We start from the raw sequence: 23,921 nt of genomic DNA, 5'->3' as shown, positions 1-23,921 counted from the left end.
GCAAGCTAGCAAAAGCAACTCCTGGGCTCCCACATGCATCACCCACATCTATCACGCACGTGTATGAAGGACATCAGTCACCCACCTATAAAGCACATCTATCACCCACATCTATCACCACAGCATCTATCACACCCATCTATAAAGCAAATCTATCATGTACATTTCTAAAGCACATCCCTCATCCCTCACTTGTGCATAGCAATAATGTAGGCCTGTATCACTCATGAATATCACTTAAGCATCCTTTATTACCCATGCAGACATTTTTTCCCCCACAAGTAGCCTATACCCAGCTCCATAATATCTGTGACCGTATTCACCAGCTCCTCTCACACATATGTAGTAGGCTACATCATTCATCACAATAGCCAACCTGGAAATCTTATTTTAGACTACAGGACCATTTTGAGCAATTTCAGGGAAGCTCTCAAGCCCCTTATTGGCTATTTGCGGCTTTCAACTTGACGGCGAACAAGGAAACGGTCCATGTGATTTGGGCTCGGAAAGCAAAAACACTGTGGTAATTGCAGGTAATTATGCCCATTCCAGCCACTCAAGGTAGTGTTTTGTAAACCCGCACATCAAGGCGGGCACTCACTCCCCCTTCAGAGTCGGCGCAGGCTCCTGGACTCTGGACATATCAGCGCTGCTGGTCAGGACCCAAAGCATGATGGGTAATGACCGCTGCCTGACCTGCCCGCAGCATTTACATTGTTTTTGCTTTTTTTATTTTTTAACCATCAAGCGTGGACACTCCTTACTGTAAAGTCAGAGTGAGAGGGACTAAAAAAGCTGAGCATGTGCACACACATTTAGGCGAAATATTGCCAATCCCATCCATCAAAGTTGTATGTCCATTTTTTTCATTTTATTATTATTATTATTTTTTTTTTTTTACACATACTGAAATGTCAGGCACTATATATTGTAAATGAATCATAGTTTATCAGCTAAAAAACAAAACCCATGTGACAATAATGTGATAAAAATTTGTATTTTTTTATTCTTCAGAATTCCTTTTTTGGACATATGGTTTAATTTTAATAGTTACAATGTGTCAAAAAAAAGAGTGTCAAACTTCTATCGGTATCTATCAACAATGAAGCAGTCTAAAATATGCAAAAGTGAAGACTCCTTAGCTGGTGATAAACTAAAACAGCTGCTCAGTCATGCTGTCCAGAGCTGGCCTACTGTCAACTTGTGTGAAATGTTCAGTACATATAGTCCTCGGGTCTGGGACCCATATGGGGCCTGCACTACATTCTCAGACTTTGGGAGCTGTGGAAATCCTGCTGCCAGACCCAGCCACCCCTCTGTTGCGCAACCCTTGCTCTGCCTTCTCCGTCAATGAACGAAAGACTGCAGGACATATCTGCACGAGCTTCAGCCTGTCACACTAGTAAACAGGTCCCGGCAGGCACGATGGAAAGGTCTGCAACCCCCTGTATCAGACTGAGTTTTTATGGACATTTGACTGCAGAACAGATAGACTGATGATGTTTTGTCACAGGAAACTAGGGCGGGGGGAGTAACAGTTAGTCCAGCCCAGTGATGAAGATGAAGGTGACCCAATTCGCTCACTGACACACCCCTCCCCCAACCTTTTCTTCCTCTGTCAGTCACCTGTGTCAGATATGAGACCTGTACACAGCCTTTGCCATTTAACATTTGGCAGTAGACATTGAATTTTTGCAAACAGAACATCGGTGAACGATCAATGAAAGAATTCCATTCTTTCGTCATTTCAGATTTCCCTCAGATCTGCACATGAATGCATTTGCTTAATGGAGGCCACCGCAAATGCATGTTACATATGAATCATCTACAGAGCTTTACATTCCCTGAAGCAACTGAGGTTAACCACCCTCGTCATCCCACTCTGCATTAACTTAGCTCTTCAACCAGGCCTAATGCTCGAGTCAGCTTCTTTAGCAACTCTTCTTTTTACAGCAGGTTAGCTCAGAGTCTGGCGTTCAGTGGAGAGCTTGCAGAACAAGGCAAGCCCTCTCCCACTCCTTCAGTCTCCACAAGATCAGCATGCTAAACTATTTTCCTGTCAGGTCAGGTGCGACTTTTTGGTCTCACCCCTTCGACTGCCACACCACAGCATGTAGCTACGGCTCCGCACGCAGGACGCAGACCCGGTCCCAAGCAACACATGGAAAAGGGGTTCCGCGGGCACTGGGCAGCTGCCACGCCTTTACCTGGGGCCATGAATTGCCTCAGCAGGTACGTTCCCTTCACCCTGCGCACTGCTCAGCTACACGCCCAAACCCTGCCTGCTTCTGACAGCAGTGTGCACACAAACACACACCCACACATGCACACACAGATCGACAAGCTCACTCCAGGCTGCAGACACAGAACTCACACACTTACCTTACCTCAACCCCCATCACTTAGGACGGCAACACAAAGGACGAGACACAATGATAAGATGAAAGCCAATGCTTCAGGGGGAGAGTTATGCTCCCCTTTACCTTAATCCAGGCCCGTCCTGCTTTATAAAACAAACCAGACGAACAGAACTAACAGAGACAAAAACTTTCCCCCTTCGCCTCAATTCGTCCACCGACGAAAACACACATCAAAGAAGCGGAAAAACTGAGACCCTCTGCTCCCTGGGAGGGCTGTCCCAAAACAGAAGGGGCGCTGGGTCCGTGCCGGCCAGTGTGCATCAGCACAGAGGGGGGAGGGAAAGAGGCGCTGGTCTCCCCGTTGACCTCCCCACGCCCCAGCCTGCCTGGCCCCTCGCGTCCCTGCAGCTGCAGACCCCGGGCCGGATGCGGCAGCAGCGCGGCTCACGCTAAACCGCAGCGCTCGCGCGCCCCGCCCGAGCCGGCCCGAACGGAGCGGGCCGGTGCCGGTTCTGAAGAAGCGGACCGCACCTTTAGAGGCTCCTTGAGCGATGGTGAGCGGCGGGCGGTGAGCGGTGAGTGGAGAATGGAGAACGGTGAAGGTGAGCGGCGAACGGCAGGCAGCGTGCTCTCTCAACACCCTTCAGAGATAATCTGGAACTCCAGCATTCCTGCCTCGCTCACAAAGACTTGGGGCGGCAAGTCGCAACACTTCCTGCTCCATTGTGTGTGTGCGTGTGTGTGTGTGTGTGCATGTGTGTGAGTGTTTATTTCACCATCTCTATTCCCACATGGTGCGAAAAATGCGTGTGCACGCCCACACTAACACACACACACACACACACACACACAGAGAGGAAGAGAGAAACGCTTAGTCCCTCCCTGTCCTCAGCAATGACTATAGCAGATACTCTATGGTATTTACGATAAACCCACAACATACAATTGCTTGCAGCAGATCTATGAACTGTCTATAAACTCTGGAAGATGACAAATTTACACAGGTCTGGAAATCAGTTTAAATAGGTACTCAGTGGTTTTACTGCGGCTTTACACAGTAAACAAACACAATGAAGGCATTCGTACTTCTTTGTACATTCTTTCAATGTCTACTGCTGATATAACCACATTAAAGCCTCAGGCATACCTTGGCTAATCGCTTTTTCTTCTGCAGGAAACAAATGACATTCACGTTTGGCTCTAAAAATTTTACGTGACAGGCTATTTATTTTTCATTTAAATGCAGAAGAATTACAGTAATGCTGAGGTAATGTCATTCAGATGCAGAGCAATTCTAGGATTCCAATAAGCAGCTTGTATGATTAGCAAATACTCTTAACTTTTTTATACTTTTATTTCTTATATACTATATATTTCTTATAAAAGATGGTAAATATACTTTTTTTAAATTCAGATTTTTACCTTATCTTTATTGTATCTTCTTATTTTTTCATTGCATCTTGTTATTTTTTCCCTTTTTTAAATAAAATGTTAACTGTTTTATGTTCTTTATAGAGCACATTGAATTGTCACTGGATATGAAATGTGGTATTTAAACAAACTTGCCTTGTCTTGCTGTACACATACTACAACCAAACATTTGCTACCTTTGATTCGGGGGTGTAGCAAAAATCCACCAATCATCCCTGCCAAACCATGTCATTTTTCATAGGTCTTATTTGAGGTGTCCAACAGTTCCTCCCTGCGATTCTCCCGGGTTGCAACGAAACGAAGGCTCTTTCACTCTCCACCCCCCTGCCCAAAAGTGCACCACCACCACCCAGCGCATCCTGGGAGGTCCCCTCTGAGAAAGCATGAGGAATTTTAAAATAAGGATAAAATAAATCATTAAAAATTATATTAATGGACAAAGCGGGCAGAACCCTACAGAGATGTCCCTGCCAGGAGAACTCCGCCTGCTCGATGAAGGGAGGAGTGCAGTTTTACAGGCTGTGTTTGCGGGGCATGTGCCAGCGGGCGTGGGGGTCTGACGTGGGCCTGCATATCTGACGTGAGCGTGGGCCTGGTGCTGGGCTTTGGCCGCCAACGGGAGGCTCCTGTCTGGGGTTTGAGGGAGGAACACGGGGCAGTGGTTCACTGAGTTATTTTCAGTGTTGAAACTGCTTCGTTCTCCACTGAACTGAAGGACTCAGCCCAGCTATTGCCATATCTGGAGCTGAAAGCTGGGCGTCCTGCTTTCGCAAGCATTTAAAGCAGTATTGCATTAACGCATGATGTGGCATGTGGAGCCACGCGTTTAAGCGAACTCACGAGCCACCGCAATTTACAATTTAAGCAATACTGCCCAACCTCTACCCAAAACAGGGCCTTCAATTCAGTCCAAGTGAAGCGTTTATGAGGTAAAAAAGGAGGGGGACAAACCCATGTAAGACAGACCTCAAAGTGGACATAGGCCTACAGACAAAAGTGAGCAATGGCTTATGAAATTCAGACACGCAAACTGTGAAGAAATGACATTCCAGCACAAAGCACAGCCTATGATTCATCTGGGGTTCTGCCTTTGTAAAGATCAAAGGGGTCAAACCACTGGGATTTGGGTTGTTCTTGGCAACAGTGGTTCATTTAAGTCATTGATTGGCTAGAGAATTGACACTCCTTGTGCTCAAGGCTTTGAATGGCAGTTGACTGAAAGGAAATCACGAAAACCTAGACACAGTGACCCCCTGAGAAATTAGTTGTGACACACCTGGTACAGATGGACGTGGCAGATTATTTAATTGTTTTAGCTGAAATCGATTAAATTGCAGCTTTTGCAAACTCCACACACTGCAACACACAGGCTGTATCTTAAAACACAGGTTGTGCTCTGAGTGGCCCAGCCTGCAAAGACATCAGAGTGTAGGCTGAGCTTTTCAATGCAGGCACTGTCCAATACGAGCCCAATGTGAGCCGTCATTACCTGACTATAACTGAGCTTAAAGTGGCCCAGACTCCCCCGGTTTCTGCTTCTTAAGTGCCCCCTAGCTGTTAACAAAACAGAGAAGTCTCAATCTCCAAAAAGAAGCACAGGGGCGTGGAGTGAGGTAGGATGTCAACACTGAAAAGGTTCCCTTTGTGTAAAGGTTGTATGTGCAGGCAGAAGTATTCTGCTACACTAATTCCGCCAGCGGTAAAACATAACAGCAGTCACTCAGCCAGTCAATAAATGAGAGCAAAACTACATTTCCAAGAGCAATTTCTTCACGATGATTTCCGAAACACAGTCAATCAGAACTGGTCGATTCATCACTTGCTAGAAAATTCTGAAGGAGTCGGCCTTTGAGATTTCCACATTCCTTTGAGCTCATGTTACATCACTACACAACCAAGCTGCTCAGAAAACCTGTCCTAACTTGATATCTTATTCAGAGGGCTCTAGAAACCTGTGCTTTTTTTTGGTGGGGGGAGGGGGGGGTGGGGGCTGACTGACCCCTGCAGCACCAAGTGGAAAGTGGAATTTGCAACCTTGCTGGGCCTACAGAGCCCACGCTAAGGTCACTGCAAAGGCCAGCCGTCATAAAGTTGGCGGTTCCCGGATCAAACGGAGCGCAGTCGATTCCTTCTCTCTGGAGGTCGGGAAACGTGTGAACTTTGGGGCTTTGCTGCTCTCGCGTGCGTTTCATAATGGTCACGGGCAGTGGAACTTGGGATTTCATCGTTACCTTCCCCCTTATCTACGACACGCCCGTTCCACAGCTCGTTTGTGCAGCACCGGGGGATTCTGCAATACCGCCACCTTCACGGTCTGTCTGGAAATGGCGGGAGTAAATCATTTTTTCCTTACTGTGAACATTTAACGACAGGATGAAAAGGAAAACAGCGGACATTTTCCACCACGCTGGCCTAAAAAATGCCTTTCGCACTGCGCAAAACAGAAACCGCTCAGAACATTCTGAGCCATGTCTACAGCTCTTTTCCCCCAGGCCTACTCTCTAACTATACCACCACAGGGAACTAGCCTGATGCTACAAAACCTATTTAACGCTCAGGATTAACAGGTTGCTATGTCACACACAATGAAGCTGCTTCCAGTAGCAGCATGTCATTTTTGTCACTAGTACCAACCACCTTAGAAACAGAAAGGAGTGTGACCTCACCCATCACAGAGGCCAGTGATTGGTGGGAATATGGCAGAAGATTCCACATGAAGGCCAGGCTTGTTCAGCTCAATTGCTGTAGCAAAAACAGCTAAAGCACAGATCTGGCAAACAGGTGACAACACAACAGACTAACACCCCTCTCCCATGACTAATAATTAGGCTATACCATCAACAATCAGAGGGTCAAACCCTTCAATTCACAGCCTAGTACGAGTTCTTTTACAAACAGAAACAAGGTGTGGCTGTCACAGTTTTAAATCCACACCAATACACGATCAAGAACATTTGTCCACCGCGTTATAATGAGAGGGCGCTGAACTGTTAGACCATACTATACAATCTGTCTTCTGTTTCAGTGAATGTTTTTATTTGTTTTTTCAAACAGGAACAATGAAAATGATTTTGTAGTCAGCGTAGTTCACAATTCATTCCATTTATCTAACCAAAAACTTCACTCCACCCGTAAAAGCAGATCACAGCTGTAACCCTCCGAGCAATTACACACATGTGCTTTGAGACAAAATGTACCTGGCTTCTGTTTCCACACCATTTATGGAATTTCTAACTTACTGCAATTAAGACCAATGCTGAAGAGATCAATTACATCTTTAGAAAAGCACGGTGGCCTTTTAAAAACACCACTCTTTTGATCTCGGTCGTATTTCCTCTTCGCAAGTACAACAGCACATTATGAGTATTATGCCACAACATTAGAAGGAAATATTTTGGTGCTCTCAGAGGCTGTTGCTCTGTCCCTGTTCTGTAAAGCATTTTCTTGAAATATCGTGATGAGCTCTGGAGTATGCCATTTGAGTTCTCAGACGTAGAAAAAATAACATTAGGGATTAAACAAATTACAGCCGAGGTCAACCACAGCACCATGTCACTGTTAACGCACTGAGATTACCAGACAAACAAGGGAAAGATTAGATTTCTAGTAAAATAATTTAATAAAAATACTGTCCACAAGATTAGATCCATCAATTCCATGAATAGAATCCCTAACCTGTAAATGTAGGCTATAAGAAACAGAAGTATGCACAGATACACATAATGCACAAAAGCCACTTTTGACTTTATTCAACGGCAAGAAACAGGTCTTAACAGCAATAAAGAAAAATCACTGACAGGATAAGTGTGTAGAGTAAGAACGCAATTCATGTTCACTAAGAATAGCCTAGTACAAAACACTGGTTAAATATCATTCTTAAGAAACACAAGGGCAGCATATGGGCAACTTTCAGCACATGGGTGCATTAGCCTAGGCGCTACTGGTAAACAAACATGAATTGCTTGGTTTAGCTAACACAAGGGGTGACATAGTTTCACACCCAAGCAGTTTTTGAATGTAGTTTGTCCTCTAGTTGTCTTTATTTGCACTAGCTACATTGTCTAGTAGTCCAAAAGGTAGCTAGTATTTTGCTTAAGTCTCTCTGAATTTGTCAGTTTAAGCACTAGACAAATGTTTTTTTTTCTTTTTCTGAAAGCAGAGAGCAGTGCACTCGCCAGCCCTACCCAGCTAAAGTCATGTGTACATTTCATGAGACTTCATGCTCTCTCCTGTCTACTGCAGCCAACATGTGGCTCATGCACAACTTGTGCCAACCCTTCAAGCTTTGGGACGAGAGCATCCTGCCCTGAACAAGGGGAGATGGGAGGAGATATCTCTCTTTGCTGCCGGACAAACATCTCCTTCTCCCGGATACAGCGGCATTGTCCCTGCCTTGACTCCATGGTTACGCCGGCAGATATGACGTTGCCTGGCGTATAATCCAGCTCTGCTTATGAGAGCACTTTCTGGCCCTTCCTGCTTGTCACCACACACACCACACCACCGACTTCCACGAGACAAGATGATGTCATCCAAAAAAAAATGTTCCTGTTGCTGCGATTAGGATTTCAGATGCAAATTTAGAGCTTTGCTTTTTTTAAACACTCTTTTTGAGCTTTTGATGATATTTGCAGCAAATTATACCTTTTTGAGCCAACTGAAAGGGAGACCTTTTTTCTCCCCCATACACACTTCTTTGCAATAGTTTGCTTGGGAGCTAATTATGGTATGGAAACAAGTTATTTCTACAAGCCTATGTTTTGCATAGTCATACGAAATCTACCACACTCACTTTATGTGTATGCTATTTTGTTTAAAGGCATAATGCCTTCACAGATGGTGTGTTTTGAAACTTTTTAATGTCAGTTTAGCCAGCTTGAGTACTTCAACAAACCTTAAACCAGAAACAGACAAAAAATAAGACCCTTTTAGTACACTTAAGAATGACTTCTCCAAAACCACACTTTAATATCACAGACCCTCTGTGATACAAATGTGCCAACAGCAACAATTTCCTGCTTAGTTAAATTTAGACTAGCTTCCTGTTGTTTAAGAAGAGATTACTGTGCCTGAGTTCATACTGAATTTTAGGGGGATGCAGTCTGCAGTGTAATGGCTATTGTTCTTTGTTCCCATTAATGCAACTTAGCAAAATACTGTTGATGAATTAGGGATTTAGTATGTGCATGAAATATTAATTTAAGTGTTAGGACAAGCAAGAACAAAAAAGTAAAATAAAAAAGTAAACAGTCAGTATTCAAGCGGAGAACTATCTGTATAACAAATAACAGCACTCATTTTACTGATCAAACACAGCTACCACGCGGTCATTCAGAGACAAAGGCCCTTACCGTCATTATATGAAATATAATGGATCCCACTATCCCACTATCCAAATAAAAAGAAAAGCACCAGGAATATTATTCGTGTTCCTGTCAAAATAGATGGAAGGAACAAGCATTTGTCAATCTGAGGGGGCCATTTTAGATGCAAAAAAGTGAAATAAGGAGCAACCAAGCTTTGGCTCTCCTTACCAATTCAAGCCTGGGAGTCTGGAGCTAGCAAGTCAGTAGCTAATGGTTTGGTTCACATTTGAGTACAAGTATCTGATTCATTAAGAAAATGTAACATAAACCAAGTCATCACTTCATCATTTTAGCCTATTAAGACATTTGTGTGAAACTTTGTCATAATTAACGTATGAATTCTTGAGTTATGGCCAAAAATGTGTTTTGTGAGGTCACAGTGACCTTTGACCTTTGACCACCAAAATCAGTTCATCCCTGAGTCCAAGTGGATGTTTGTGCCAAATTTACAGTAATTATCTCAAGGCGTTCCTGAGATATCGTGTTCACAAGAATATAATGCCTCCAGCCACGGCTGTGCCATCGCAGAGGCATAAAAAACTAGCAGCAAGCTGAGGCTGGGAATAGCACACAGGCTTTCTGGCTGCAGAATTCAGAGCATAGTCATTTACAGTTCAGCTGCATTTTATTTCGATTCCTTTGTAGAAAGACAAAAAATGGAAATTCTACCATGTTGCACTACGGCAATTCAAATTTATAAGTGCATCGCTTGCATGGTGATTTGACTCTCAAATTGGGATGAGATACCGTCTCATCCCAATACACTCATTTTATTCCTCTTCCTGGCAAAATTCACCATGGTTTCTCTGTGTGCTGGTGTTTCGCTTTAGATTAATCTGAAAACCTTTGTGTAAACCTTTTGCAAAAGTCTGATAACTGAACTCTAGTTCCATTCTGTTCACTGAACAAAAAACCTCCCACCACAAATATGCCAACTCCTCAGCATGAGGCACAGTGGTGTCTTTCATAAAGTGAGGGGGGCAGACTTAATTTAATAATCAGTCACAAGTCTGAGAGTCCTTGTTTTTGTAATGTAGCCCTGCAGAGTCAGGTCAATGACACCAACGGCCGCACTCAACAGTCTTCAGCTCTGATTGCCATAGCCGTCTCACTTCTGCTGCAAACATACAGCATTTTTATAAGGCACATCCATACTGCACAAATTGCAAGTGTGTTTTGTAGTTGTTCCAATGACCATGATATGCACTTCTGTATGTCACTTTGGATAAAAGCGTCTGTTAAATAAATGTAATGTAATGTAATGCCACTGTAACCGCTTGCTTAAGCTACTTAAATGAGGGAGCAAGAACTTGACTGTCTAAAGAAAACTGGGCCTTGCTTCCTTTCTCTGGCTTGGTGTCATTTCATTTTGTGTTTTTTAAACTTTTTAAATCTGCAGGAGATACAAAAACGGGCCTGCTGTGTTCCAGGCCGCCAGAACCGACCCTGCTGTGAGGGCATCTGTCAGCCGTCTCGTCCGCCGGCGTTAGCACGCAGTACTGCCGAGAGTGGGGGAACAGGAGCCCCGAGGATCCCTTCCAACAGAAATACATTTTGCAGTGACTGGAAGGAAAAATATATAATTCAGGTCCTCCTTTCACTAGATATGGTCTTTAACGGGAGATTATAAATAGCTGAGAGTAGCCCCAACAAAGTCATGCTCAAGTCATTCCACTAAACCGATGATTCATTCTTTCTACATGCAGTAAGAAATTGTCTGTTCTCCACACGAAGGACACATTGTTTTGGGGATTTATTTTCTAATGAACACATTGTGGAATTTGACCTTCTCAGCCTTGATAATGAACGATCCTCTATTTGACAATGTAACAGATGAGAACAGTAAACAAACTCGCGTCAGCGCTCAAGCACCAGTTCTGTTTTACACCGATATCACAAGCTCAGAGTCGCTTAAATCTGTACAACACACTCTAGCACAAAGGTGTGGCACAGGTTTTTAAGTTTTTTTAATCCGCAATTTGTTTAATGAATATGATAGATTTTAGCTTCTACTATGCTGCAAGGAAGGTTTGCACAACACAAACACGAGCAGAAGGTAGGCTAATTTTTTGAGAGCTAACAGAAGCTGCTGGGAAGGATGTAATGTGGAAGAAAGATGATTCTATCTGGAACAAGACAGTCATGAAGCAAGCAGCAGGAAAGTGGTACTGGGTAGTTCTGTGGTCACCTCTGGCGTTCCTTCCCCAGAGCAGCCAACAGTGAGAAAAGACATTTAGCACGACATAAATAACATGCTGCCCATTCACAGAAAAAGATTTCACCAATACACAAGCTCTGTGCTGAGAGACATACAGATTCATGAAATTCAAGGAGGCAGACCTACACCATATACTCAGGCCAAACAGGGAGACACACACGTGGCACATGCTGAGATTCAATGACGAATGCAGAAAACAGGCAGCATACGTAGCTAAAGCACACACAGTAGAGAACATCTAAACAAGTGTAGCATAACTGCATTTTACAAGCACGTCCTTGTCACTATCTGTTACAATGACTTCATGGCAAAACAAGCTTAGGATAACTTAAAATTAGGCTAAGCTTAATTTATATGTTCTAACACTGGTTTTGAACATGCATTGCTTGCAATGATTCTTAGAATATTAGAACTGTGGTTATTTTCATGATCTCATGAAACGACGTGAAAAAGCTAGTTTTTAGACATCTGTTTTAAAATTGAAGGTTAAACATGGGCTAGTCTAACTAGCACACCAAATTATTCTTTAAAAGAAAAACACAAACACATACAATAAGTGATGTGCGTAAACCAATTAGACCTCAAAATAACCAAAAAAAGAACTATGTGTTACTAAGATAGACTCATTGGCAGACCAGACCAATTCATCCCACAACAAAGTATAGCTATCCAGATACTTCAGCTCAATTTGGCTAAAAATAAAACGTCCAGTTAACAGTTGTTGCAGGGCAAGTCCAGTCCTCTATCATTATAATGCCTGTACCTGTCGGTACCAAGAAAGTAAGCAAACAATCATTAAATCAAAGATATTGCTCACACAGGTAGCTGAGCCTTCACTCTCAGGGTAAACCAAGACTCACCTGATAACATTTCAGGCCTGTCAGAGGAAGCACATGCACAGTTAAGCATGTGTCCCAGGGCGTGGTCACTTTTACTCCTACCCGCCCTTCAACTGCAAACTAAAGACACTCTCACAGTTATTCTGCTTCTTAAATCTGGAGCTGCCACTCGAGACATCCTCAGTCTTTCCTTTAGTCTGGCCTGGGGAACAGCCCCAGTTATCTTTAAATCATGTGCGAGCACCATGGGTCACTGAGAAACAACTACACCCTCACTGCCACTCAAACGCCCTGGTCCACAAAGTAAAGACACAAGGCTCTAGCCACAGAGCAGGCACTGAAATGACAACAGGCTCCTGTCCCTCATCATTGACATTATCACACTCAAAGATATTTCACTGATAACTACCTGCCACCCATGAAGTGAATGAACCCAGAGGTTCTACAAGCAGAGTGCCACATTGTGTGCAATTTGTTTATGATCTCTACACCAAATATCATTTGGACAAAATCAACAACAGTTCAAATGAACTAAAATCTAAATTAAAATTAATAGCATGCGCAGTCTAAAAATAAATGGCGCACAGTGAAATTGCTTATATTTGATCATGGTTAAACGCATTTCAAAAGCCCCATTCAATGAAAGAGGTAATTAATTTCATTTCCTTCATGGGTAGCCACACCCCAAGGCTAGACGTACAGACTACATGTGCGTCAGAGGCCATTTTACGCGTACAGAACAACGGGACAAACACAACAGGCGAGTGTACACGGAGGGCAGAGAGACGGGCGGGGGCGGAAAAACATTGGCGGTCAGCTCCCAGACGCGCACGCTGCTTTAGTAGGTGCAGTGCTTAGCATGCGCGCTGCGCGACACCGGCAGCAGCGGAAGCGCCCCACCCCTCCCGAGCCTCCCCATCAATCACTGCGAAAACCCTGCAGTCAGAGACAGGCTGGAGGAGAGCGAGGCTCTGACCACGCCCGCGTGGTTCCGCTGCAGCGCATGAGGGAACAGGGAAGCCTTCCAGGCACCGCCGCGTTAGGAGCAGCAGGGATGCCACGCCCTCAAAAAGCCCGAATCTACACACCTGTCAGTTTTGTTGCAGTGCCAGGCCCAGGAGTACTTTTCAAAACCGCACCAGGAATTCATGCCCTACGTTCCTTAGTTTTAGTCAGTAAAGTCAGAGGGAAAGTCAAAGAGACGCCATGCCTTTTATGGCTTGGTTTCCACCATGACTACGACTGCCAGCTAAGTCATTCCTGTCTGACCACAGCTAAGAACCCAAAGCCTTTCTGTTTTTTGGAAACATGTGCCTCTGCCCCACATGCTGTATAAGCGAAGGTTAAGCCAAATGCAGTACACCACCAGTGGGCCAGAGAAACTTCAGTAGCCATACAGAGCTCCTTAAGACAGCAGCCACTTTTCTCAGAAATCTGTGGAAAAACCAGCTGAGCATATTACACTTCATTTCCTCCAGCTGACAGGCATCAAACAAACAGTCAGGTCGGGCAATTATCTGGAACTAATGGCCATCGTTTTACAAAACCTGATGCGGCGGGGTGGACACGCCCCTTCTAGAATCTCTCCATGGTAGCCACGGTGAATTTTCTAGTGGTCTGTTGTCAGCTTTTTCTGTAGTGACCGTTAAAAAGTAAACTGGTTTAGACAAGAATGTAGCCCTGTGTAGACAGTAGACGGTGTGCTTTTGATGCTCAGCTTTCACTCCACTGAACTTTGCATAATGCACCAAAACAATATGTAAACACGTGGAACCAGGCAAATCAATGCTTTCTCTCAGCTGCAGTGCTCTGTATGTTCTCACTTTATTGTGCACGTGTGCGTCTTATCTCCTTCTGCACATTACAAGGTTCTATGGAGTGTATGTACACCCAGTTCTCTGACCCAGTGACCAAATCCTTAAATATTTGGTTAAATGAGATTAATAAATACTGCAGTGTGCAGGAAGGAGGTCGTTCAATCATGCAAATGCCTCAACACAACCACTGTCAGGCATGTGGATGGCTTGCTTTTTTACACATAGGTGAAATCAGCTAAAACAACCACGGCTGCAGGGCAACAGTCAGTCCCAGCTGACGAAACATGACAAACTAATAGGTTTGCAGTCATAAGCAGCTGATGTCTGTGTTATTCCCCCCATCCAGATCTTTGTGCCAAATGATTCATTGTGCATGACTGTACCAGCCTAAAACTGGGCATACTGACCTCATCAACTTCATCAAGGCAATACTGCACCAAGGACAGAAATGAAGCCAGACAATCACTGAATATGGCATTTACTTTCAATTTCAGGTAGTGAAAATGTCTGTTGTCCGGTTTGGTCAGGACAGTAAGTTGAAAACCATAATCAGTTAGCCAGATGTACACAAAGGTCAATATAAAAGCCCCCCCCCCCCCTCCCCCCTCCCTCTGGTACCCAGCCCATCTACACAAAGGAGGGTGGGGGCTAGGGCTGCAGAGTGGGTGATGGGCGAGAAGAGGAGATGGAAATCTGCGATCGTAAGGTTGTGTGGTCCGCGGGAAGTTTAACCAGATGAACTGGTTAGGCGAGTGCACGCATTATAATAACCCTTTCACCTGAGCTTTCAATGTGTAAGCTCAGAGTGTGAATAAGTTTAAAACTGAGGACACAGGTACACATCCAATCAATCAAGTTAATCCAATCAATCCTGGTGTTAGTCCCAGCTGGGCTCAATTAATCCAATCTTTACCATTATTTTTGCATGTGATATTTGTAAATTTAACATTAAACATTTACTACTTGTCAATATTCACCACTTCAACCAATTCAGGACAGCAGACTTTAAAGATAAATTTATTAGCATTGCCCTAGGCTCCAATCCGAATGATCAGATTAATCAATCATATCCCATCATGCTTAGCATGTATTTCTCACCTAAGAATCATGTAATTTAAATTAACTGAGAAACACGTTTCTTTTGATCTTTATAACAGTGAAAACACACCTTATACTATGCATTCCTTTCAGAAATAACTTACAGTGTGTATGTCTACGGTTGAACTCTGACTGTGATATGCGACCACAATTCTCTCAACAATAAGAGACCACTCCTCCAGCCACTTCCTGAGCAAGCAGTGCGTCAGCTCCTTCGGGAAATGACACTGAAATAGCAGGCAACCTTAAGACCACGTAATTACGTATAATGGTCTGGATGACTGTTTGTATGGCTGATAGCAACCTGCGGGCATTCAGTAAAAAAGTTGAGCAATGTAAAATGCGATGTTTGTGTGTGGGTAATAAAATAAATCCTACAGTAGCCTACGTGCTAACGAATAATCTGGTATAATTTTTGATAGGGCATGAGCACTTGCTTCAAACAGGACATTCTCAAGTGATTAGCTAGACTAAATTCAACAACAAAATGAAACAGACTGCAGCTTTAAAATTAGTTCTGATGTGTGCACTTAACAAATGTTACAAAATATTAAATTGTAAATGTAGCGCAGCATTATATCACTGGCCTTTAAATTGTAAAGAGCCATCCAATTGAATAAATCATGTGGTCAGTCTAACGATTGAGGAGTCATTCAAAGGGAACGCTTGTATAGAATTCATTCCTATTTAATTGAACACGTCATGAGAAATGATTTTATGACCGGAATGCTTAAAATAAATAGACTTATTGTTAGCTCGCGTTTCTTTAAGCATTCCATCAAAATATGTTGGCATAAGGCATAATGTCGAGTAATATTTAATTTACATCACTTGAAAAGCACGTTGCCACCAGGAATGTAGATGTAGCCGACGTTGCCTTCTCTTTTTCTCAGAGAAAACTACGGTCCTGAACACGTTTGTAATGCAGTGCAATATGACAGCGCAAGATTAGAACTCAGACTATATCATAAACATATGTTCATAATATTCACAAACGTTTCTTACATTCTCCAGAACCCACAAAGCTAGGTTTGTGTGGTGTCGATGACGCTGCACTGCATTAAATTGTCTTGGGCTTCCCCTCTTTGCTAAGATCGCAAAGTTGCTGAGTAGCTATACCCTCTGAGGCGGAGGATGGACAGCGCAATATTTTCAGACTCGCTAGAATGACAGTGCATGTGGAAACTCAGCGGCACTCCCTCATTTAAACCCGTAAACCCTGTGCTTCGTATTTACCTTGGAAACTGCGCATCAGGCAATTGGTGACACAACATTCAGAAAACTGTATTTTGATTGTAGATTAGGTTACATTCAACAGTAGCCAAATGATGCTGGATTGCATACTAAAACGTGCACCTAGCATGCACGCCAACCTGTTTTAAAAAGAACGTGTAACTATGTTTAAAATTCGTTGATCACGTCACAAAAAGTTACGGGAACTGGCAACACTTAACTAACTTGCATAAAAACTATGATGGTCCGTACACTCTCAACCTTGTGAAAAAATAAAGACTGGAAAGTTTCACATTACTTATACCGTAACCACTTTCATAAAATCAGACTGGCGATGAACGCAGTTTAGTAGGCTACATGTGTAAATTAGCAACGCCAGTAAACAAAGAGTTGGCTAGTAGTGCTCGCGAGCTGGGAAATTCTCAAATTGGCTGTTGCCAGATCTTGTGGATTTCCGATGCATCTTCACACCATATGGTGTGTACAAATAATGCATTCTACCCAGTTAACTCCTGTGTAAATAAAGAAAACGTGCGACTTACTTTTTCAGCCCCCTTTTGCCAAATCCAGTTAACGTACAGCTCGTTTCTCATCAGCTTTTTCCTTGCTCCTCCTGCATAGCCTACACAAGATTAAAAAATTGGAATGTTGAACTACCGCCCACCCCGACTCTAACTGGTCAAAGCCCCACAAAGGTACTAATACTGCCACAATATGATTGGACAGCGCACTGTCGACTCATCGGGAATGTGTGCTTTTGGGAAAACAGTCAGAAATAGAGCTTCCTCTTTCAACAGCAGCGCTTTTGCACATAGTTCCAGAGGAGAGATAATACGATGGCTGAGTTTTATATTCTTTGGATTTGGTTTTCCGGCATGATACTCTTGTTATATTTAAGATGTGGAATTGAGAGATTATAAACATGCTTCAGAGATGGTTATTTTCTATAATATGATTATATATGGGTTGAAAATTCACTCCTGCTTGTATAAAACCAGGGCAAACAAGGTCAATCGCACCAGCCTAAGAGATATGTGTAATCTTGTGACAACAGCAAGTGTATTCTCTTGGACTTTATGAGATTTCCCAGAACTTCGTGAACCACTGAATGCCCCTATGCCAGCCATTAATGCCACTGTATCCAAAACAACCTTTTCATTGCACAAAAAACAGTTTGGGCCAGCCAGAAACAGTAAGCCTGAAATAATGTTTTAAAAAATTCAGAAAGTGAACTATTCATTTAATTGTCTGATATAATTTTTAGCTGAATCGTGCTATTACAAAAGATATAAGGCAAGCATTACTGTGTAGGTAAGAAACAGAAAGTTAACAGTAAGGTAAAGGTATGTTGGCCAGATTTAAACATGTATTGAAGAGGACAAGCCTATCTCTCGAGTGAAGCCAGGAAAAACGCTTGGCTGTCTTGGGCAAAGAGTTATGGAGAAAATGCACATTTCAGTCTGTGGGCCTGATGAGCACCGCACAGATGTGAACAGATGGTGCCGTGTCCCACCAGTGAAAATATTTCAACAAATAGAAATAAGACAAAAAAAAAGTTACTGCCAGCAAATTAGTGGATTGAGTCATCATGCCGGGGAATAACAGGATGGGGGAGAACAGTGGAAAAGTGAATGTCCTGCTGAGACTGCGGTCGTCCAAACGCTCAGAAAAATGTGCAGCCGTGATGTTACTTGAAGACACTAAACTTCCTAAGGCGCTGCGTTCAGTAGCCTACGATGCTGAGGCTTTGATGGATGCTGAGAAATGTTCCAGTGTGAGCCCTACCTCAGAATTCCTGAATTCTCCAGAGACTGCCCATGCTAGTCTCACACCCCCTTTCTCTCTCTCAAAAGGAAACATTGTAAAGCCTTGCTAAAACACTTAAGTGTCTCGCAAAATCACTGAAAAGACCACCATGACAATGATAACTCATAAATAGTGGAATATTAGCAATGATTAAAAGAACAATAATAATAACATCAACAATAACTATGACTGATAAATAATAATACTAATAATTCCAATTTTAATAATAAAATGTTTTTTTTTTCTCCCACATATGTTTATGGCACATATTGTTGCAAGCCATGGAAGGTGGCCACATACCAAGAAGTGATGCTTTCTGTCCCTGTCCCTGACAGACTGCTCATTTGTGTTGTTCATTTGTTTGATTTTGTTTGAATTACGATAGGGATATTTGAATTTACCTGAAGCATTTTGCTTTTAATTTCAATTTTTTTCAGGATGCAATGCAACAAATGCATATGTTTCCATTGCTTTTTTAATTTACATTCTTTAGCCCTCATTGCTTAGTGTCTTGACAAAGAAATATGCATCAATCTTTCAGGTACTGAAGACACACGCCGTGGGACAGGTCTAAAGATGTCTGCTGACCTGAAAGTAGGTTGTTGAGATAAGGATCACCTAATTGTGCTGTCATTTGGGGCTGGGTAATTGCTTCCAGCAAACAAAGCATTTGGGTTTCTTTAAGAAACTGCATTCTTTAGTCAGGGGCAGAGATACAGGTTTAAGATACCAGTGCAGATGCTTTGTAATGTGAAGTTAGTCTTTGATTTCATTCATGGAGAGAGTCTGCGCATTGCTCCCAACAGAGAAAGCTGTGGGGCACTACTGTAGGCATAACAGAGAGAAAGGGGCTGACCCACCAATACTAATCTGTTGGACACTGGATCCATTATGGACAGAGAGCACCTGAGAATTTCTTTCCTTTGAAGAATATAGCCGCGTTTCCACCAAAATTACCCGGAACTTTCAGTCCCAGGAACTACTTTACCAGGAACTAAAAGGTTCCTTCAGCCAATGGTTGTCTGCGTTTCCACCGGGGTCTAAAGTACCGCGAAGATTAGGCAAATTAGCCCACTGACGTTGTCGTCGGTCCATCTGTCATATGATTTCTTCTATAACCCCATACTACCACCGAAGTAGCCTACATTATTTTCTAATAACCGGGACAGCCCGGAGTGGTTTATTCCACTTATATACAACGGGTTACCAACAATGACTATATATGGTTACTTTTGTATTTATTGATTTTCATATATCCTCTCAAACACATTCATTAACAGCAGAAAACATGCACACGTTGTAAACAATTTGCTGTTTTATTACTTTCTCGTCGTCAATTCCATATAGGCTAATCGCAAAATGACAAGAATAGAACGAAAACTCGGACTTGCGTGAAAATGTAAATTAGTAGTGGTACAGCCACCGTTTGCTTTCCTTCGAAGTTACTGCTAGCCGAGCAGCGAAGTGTGCCCTCCAGATGCGAACCATGCACCATAAATGAGTCCATAGTCTTCCTGGTCTTTTCGTGGAATTGAAAAATGGCAGTAAAATTGAGTAAAATTACGGCAGTCTGAAAAAGCTAAAGGGAAGATTACTAGAATTAACCTGTTATTTTACCCGAATAAAAAGTACGGAAGGTGATTTCCAGTTTGCTTGTACTGTATCACCAATGTTAATTATGCAGAACTACCGCATACCTCACATAACTGTATCAAACGTTTTGAGTCAATTACAACGGGCTAACAAAGAAAATCCGGAAGAAAATATTCAGCAACCGAATTAATCCGTTTGAATGTTTTGGTAGCCTACGTAATATGCTGTCCCAGCACGAATGCTTAGCATTTTATAAAACGAATACTAAAGCAAGAAAAGAACAGAAGAGCACACGTTATAATTCCAAGACGTTGACAGGCTATAACCAAAAGTAGGCTACTGCGCCGCATAACATACAAGTTTGATTTGTTATTATGAAAATAAATTGGTTTGCCGCTGCATATTTTCAAACATGGCGGGTAATGGCGGAAAATAAATACAACACAAATGCTACGAGTACTCGACCAATCAGAAATGTTCAGCGCTGCAAGCTCCACCCAAAAGGTTCCTGTACTTTCGGAAAGTACTACCCCCCGAGCAGGAACGTTTTGGGGGGTAAAACAAAGCCCCCAGAACTAAATTTAGACCCTAGTTCCTGCGGTGGAAACGCACTGAGTTCCTCAAAAGGTTCCTAGTTCCGGGGTATAGTTCCTGCGGTGGAAACGCGGCTTATGTTCAAGCTAGTAGTGGATGAGCTGATGCTAAAACTCTTGGTATCTGTATGTGATCCACAACATGGTCTGGTATACAATTTTGATTGTGGAATACCAGTAGCCATTGCAGCTAGCCGTCCTACAGTTTGTATGTGTATGGGTGTGGGTGGGTGTGTGTGTGTGTGTGTGTCTATGGGAGGGGCATCAGATACAATGGCTTTGCAGCTCAGCTGGTGGAGTGAAAAGAAGCAATGCCTGGGGGGTTGTACTAGGGAGGATAGCACATGCCTTTCTGCAATATACTACATTTAGGATTACATGGCTAAAAAGATGGCTTGTTTGGTTCAAAAGTAAGGACAGGATGGGACAGGCAAGGAGGCTGACTGCTAGCAGCTGATGAGGAACAGGAAGAGAATCCTAGTTGGCAGCGTAATGTGCTATTTGTGAAAATGGTTCTTCAGTAGCTCAGCCACTCCAAACCTCAGCTTTCATTTTGGGAGGGGGGAGTGCAATGACGCAATGTGTTCTTGCAGTCACTACGTGCTCCTGTCAACACACAGGCTCGCTATAATAGTCGTGGTATTTCCTTCCTTAAAATTGGAGGAAATTCCAAGGTGTGGGATAGCAAACAGGTCTGGAGAGGGAGGCAGGGAGGAGAGGGGACTCAGTATAAAGGCTTCTCTTTTACCCTACCCTTCCCTTCATTGATATCCCTCTGTTTTAACTGGATCATTTCTCATCATGTCCTCAAGTCAGAGATTTAGCCACAATATAAGCTCAGCATGTCTACAGAGCTGCTTCAGTATGACTTATTTTATTGAGACTGCAGAAGTTACATTGTGTTGCTAGAAATTAGATGACAATTACATCTGTTTTTTTTTTCACAATCACCCAATTCATTGCCTTGATCTTGGGGAAGGGTTTGGGACAACTGTATGCCAGCCAACCAAAAGAATTTTCTGCAGGTACGCATTTACTGCCTAGTGTAACAGAAAGACACAAATCACAAATCTAATAAACCTGATGTAAAATGGCAGCAATGTGTATTCATTAGACAGTCAATTCCAGAAAGATCTGGCAGTTCCCTCTGTGTCAGCGAGACAGCTATATCATCTCATTTGGTTTTGACTGGATGGTGAATTTTGTTTCATACTGGGTGTTAGTTATCACAGTAACTGTTGATTAGAATGTCAAAAGCTGTTTTAAATGGTGTGGGTGATATTCAAAAGCCAGCTGTGAACATATTTTGTGGTTGCACAATTAGTACATGGGAGCATAGCTGTGATAACGATGTATGATAAGTAAAGCCACAGCCACCGGTCATTGCTTGATGTGTGCACATAGATCAGAGATTCAGGACATTATTCAATCCTCCTGAAACCAAAGAAACAATATTATATGTATTTAAGTATCAGAGCTCAAAAACCTATAGTTGTATCCACAAAATCATAAAAAACAATGTCTTGTAAATCCAAGTCAAAACAACTGCAAACATCTGACAACCACGCCCATCACAATCACAAGTTCACGACAGAGAACCCAGCTGTCTGCCTTTGACCAACATTTGTTAAAATAATTATTCAATGTCATCATTCTTTCAGGATCTGTGTGTAACAACAGTTTCTTTCATTCAAGATCATATTCAGCATGAAAATCACATCATCTTCTTGAATCACTTAGGGTTACCTTTTAAAGTGAACTTATTTAGGCATTTTCTGCCAAAATACTTAAGAAAGGTATCTGTATTAAAATATTACACCTTTTGATTTAAATAAACACTTATCCAAGCCTTTCTTTAGAGTGAAAATCTTTTTAACACATTTCCTTTCTTTATTCTTTTCACTTTTCACTTGTTAATTCTCATATCACAGTGCAAATTACTGAAACTAATAGCCAGGTTATGAGGATTAATTCAGAGCTTTTAAGTCTAAATAACATACAATTGAGCTTGTGAAGACATTTAGGAGTGTGATCCAGACTAGCAATAAGCGATTCACCAAATTTGCTAACACATTGGTGCTACTGGGTAGATGTCTCTTTGATCAGCATTTTAAAACCTAGGGGACTTCCCTAGTCATGAGGGCACAGCTGTTAATCTCAGGAAGAGACAGACTCCTGTTGTACATTGAGCTATGGCATTTGAGGGCGGGCTACTTTTTAAAATGCAAAGAAATAAATAACACGTCTGTGTTTCTCAAGACAATGTTGTCATGTGTAGTCGTGTTGCCATGTGACATGCATCTCGCTATGCCTATTTTCTATGTTCATGCTGCTACTGCAGTCAGACAAGAGCTGACCTTTGGCCTTTGACCTCCCTCTGAGGATGCTGTTTAAACCTGCTCTAGATGCAACAGCATTATGGCCCCACATCAAACATGACCGTTTTAAACTTGTAAGGGTTGTAATCACTCACATGAATGTAGTTTCTGTCGGTTTTGCTGACTTTCATTTGACATCTAATTTCAAAATGGCAAAAAACAACTTTTATTACAGATAAATTGACAGAATATAAACAAATAGCTATAGAGTTATCTTTTCATCGATGCTTTTATTTTTAGTGGGAAGAGAGAGGGGCAGGCTGAAAAACCCATTGCATTTCTTATTTGTTTAGCAGATGCTCATAATCCAGGGTGACTTGTGTAGCCCTTAGAGATAAATGTTTTGGGCAGTAGACAAAACAGGCCCCTTCCTCAGGAGGTCGATCTTGGAAAATAGGGCGCGGCTATAATAGCTTTCAGTTACATGAGTGGTGGGTTAGTGCAGCTCACCCGATGTTGCGCCAGTTCACTGTGAATTCCATTAGAGCATGTTGTTTTACAGCTCTGATGATTTCACCACACTATGAGCCTATTTGGGAAATGGTGGGAGAGAGAGAGAGACAGAAGAGGAGAAAAAAAGGAAAGGATGGAAATTGGTCTGCCCTGTTGCAAGTATCAAAAGTGAGACAATGTGGGACATAAATTAAACATCTCATAATGCATGTACAATAGGTACCTCGTGCACAGTAAACATCTCTCACACAATGCTTCATCTGAGGATAAGGTGAAACAATGGGAGCCTACAGAACATGAGAGAACATGCATGTATAATGCATGCTTTATCTGCTTTTCTGCATCCAACCACCTGAAGTACCTTACAGTGTACCTAGTCAGTTAGTATGACACGTAATCAAGTCAAAAATTATTCAACAATACCAAATTAAACTTGGGATAAGTTCACATTACAGTCTTTAACACTCAGTTCTGATTTTTTGCTTGAATCCAATCTTTTTCATTTACATTCATGTTGGTGAGTGACCTAAATCAGATGTATGTGTGAACAGATCTATTCCCTGAAAGAACTTTCATGCATGCACAAAAATCGTAATATTTGTGAGACAGTTCATCGTGGAACCAAACAAATAGTGGTTCAAGGATTTATCAAGATTATTTTCTGTGGAGGTTGGATGACGTTTCATCAGTTGGGCCATAGTAGGCAAGTAAGCTGTTCCACACATGGTCCTGTTGA

At 42.5% G+C, this 23,921-nt stretch overlaps 1 protein-coding gene across 2 annotated transcripts in view; it reads right to left on the bottom strand.

Moving 5' to 3' along the window:
- LOC135251161 (plastin-3-like) overlaps positions 1-17,060 on the bottom strand; it is a 35,155-nt gene extending 18,095 nt beyond the window's left edge. Inside the window, exon 1 of one of the 2 annotated variants that reach the window (XM_064328314.1) lies at positions 16,905-17,060. The gene's annotated coding sequence lies outside the window, so the exon portion shown is untranslated. Of the gene's footprint in view, positions 1-2,891; positions 3,063-16,904 lie in introns of those variants that run through there. The other variant, XM_064328315.1, reaches the window with a different exon arrangement.
- Between the last annotated feature and the right edge of the window lie 6,861 nt (positions 17,061-23,921).

Source organism: Anguilla rostrata, chromosome 3 (assembly GCF_018555375.3).
Source record: "Anguilla rostrata isolate EN2019 chromosome 3, ASM1855537v3, whole genome shotgun sequence".
NCBI lineage: Eukaryota > Metazoa > Chordata > Actinopteri > Anguilliformes > Anguillidae > Anguilla > Anguilla rostrata.
Note: the sequence above shows the minus strand (reverse complement) of the source record. Positions and strands in the feature narration are given on the sequence as shown.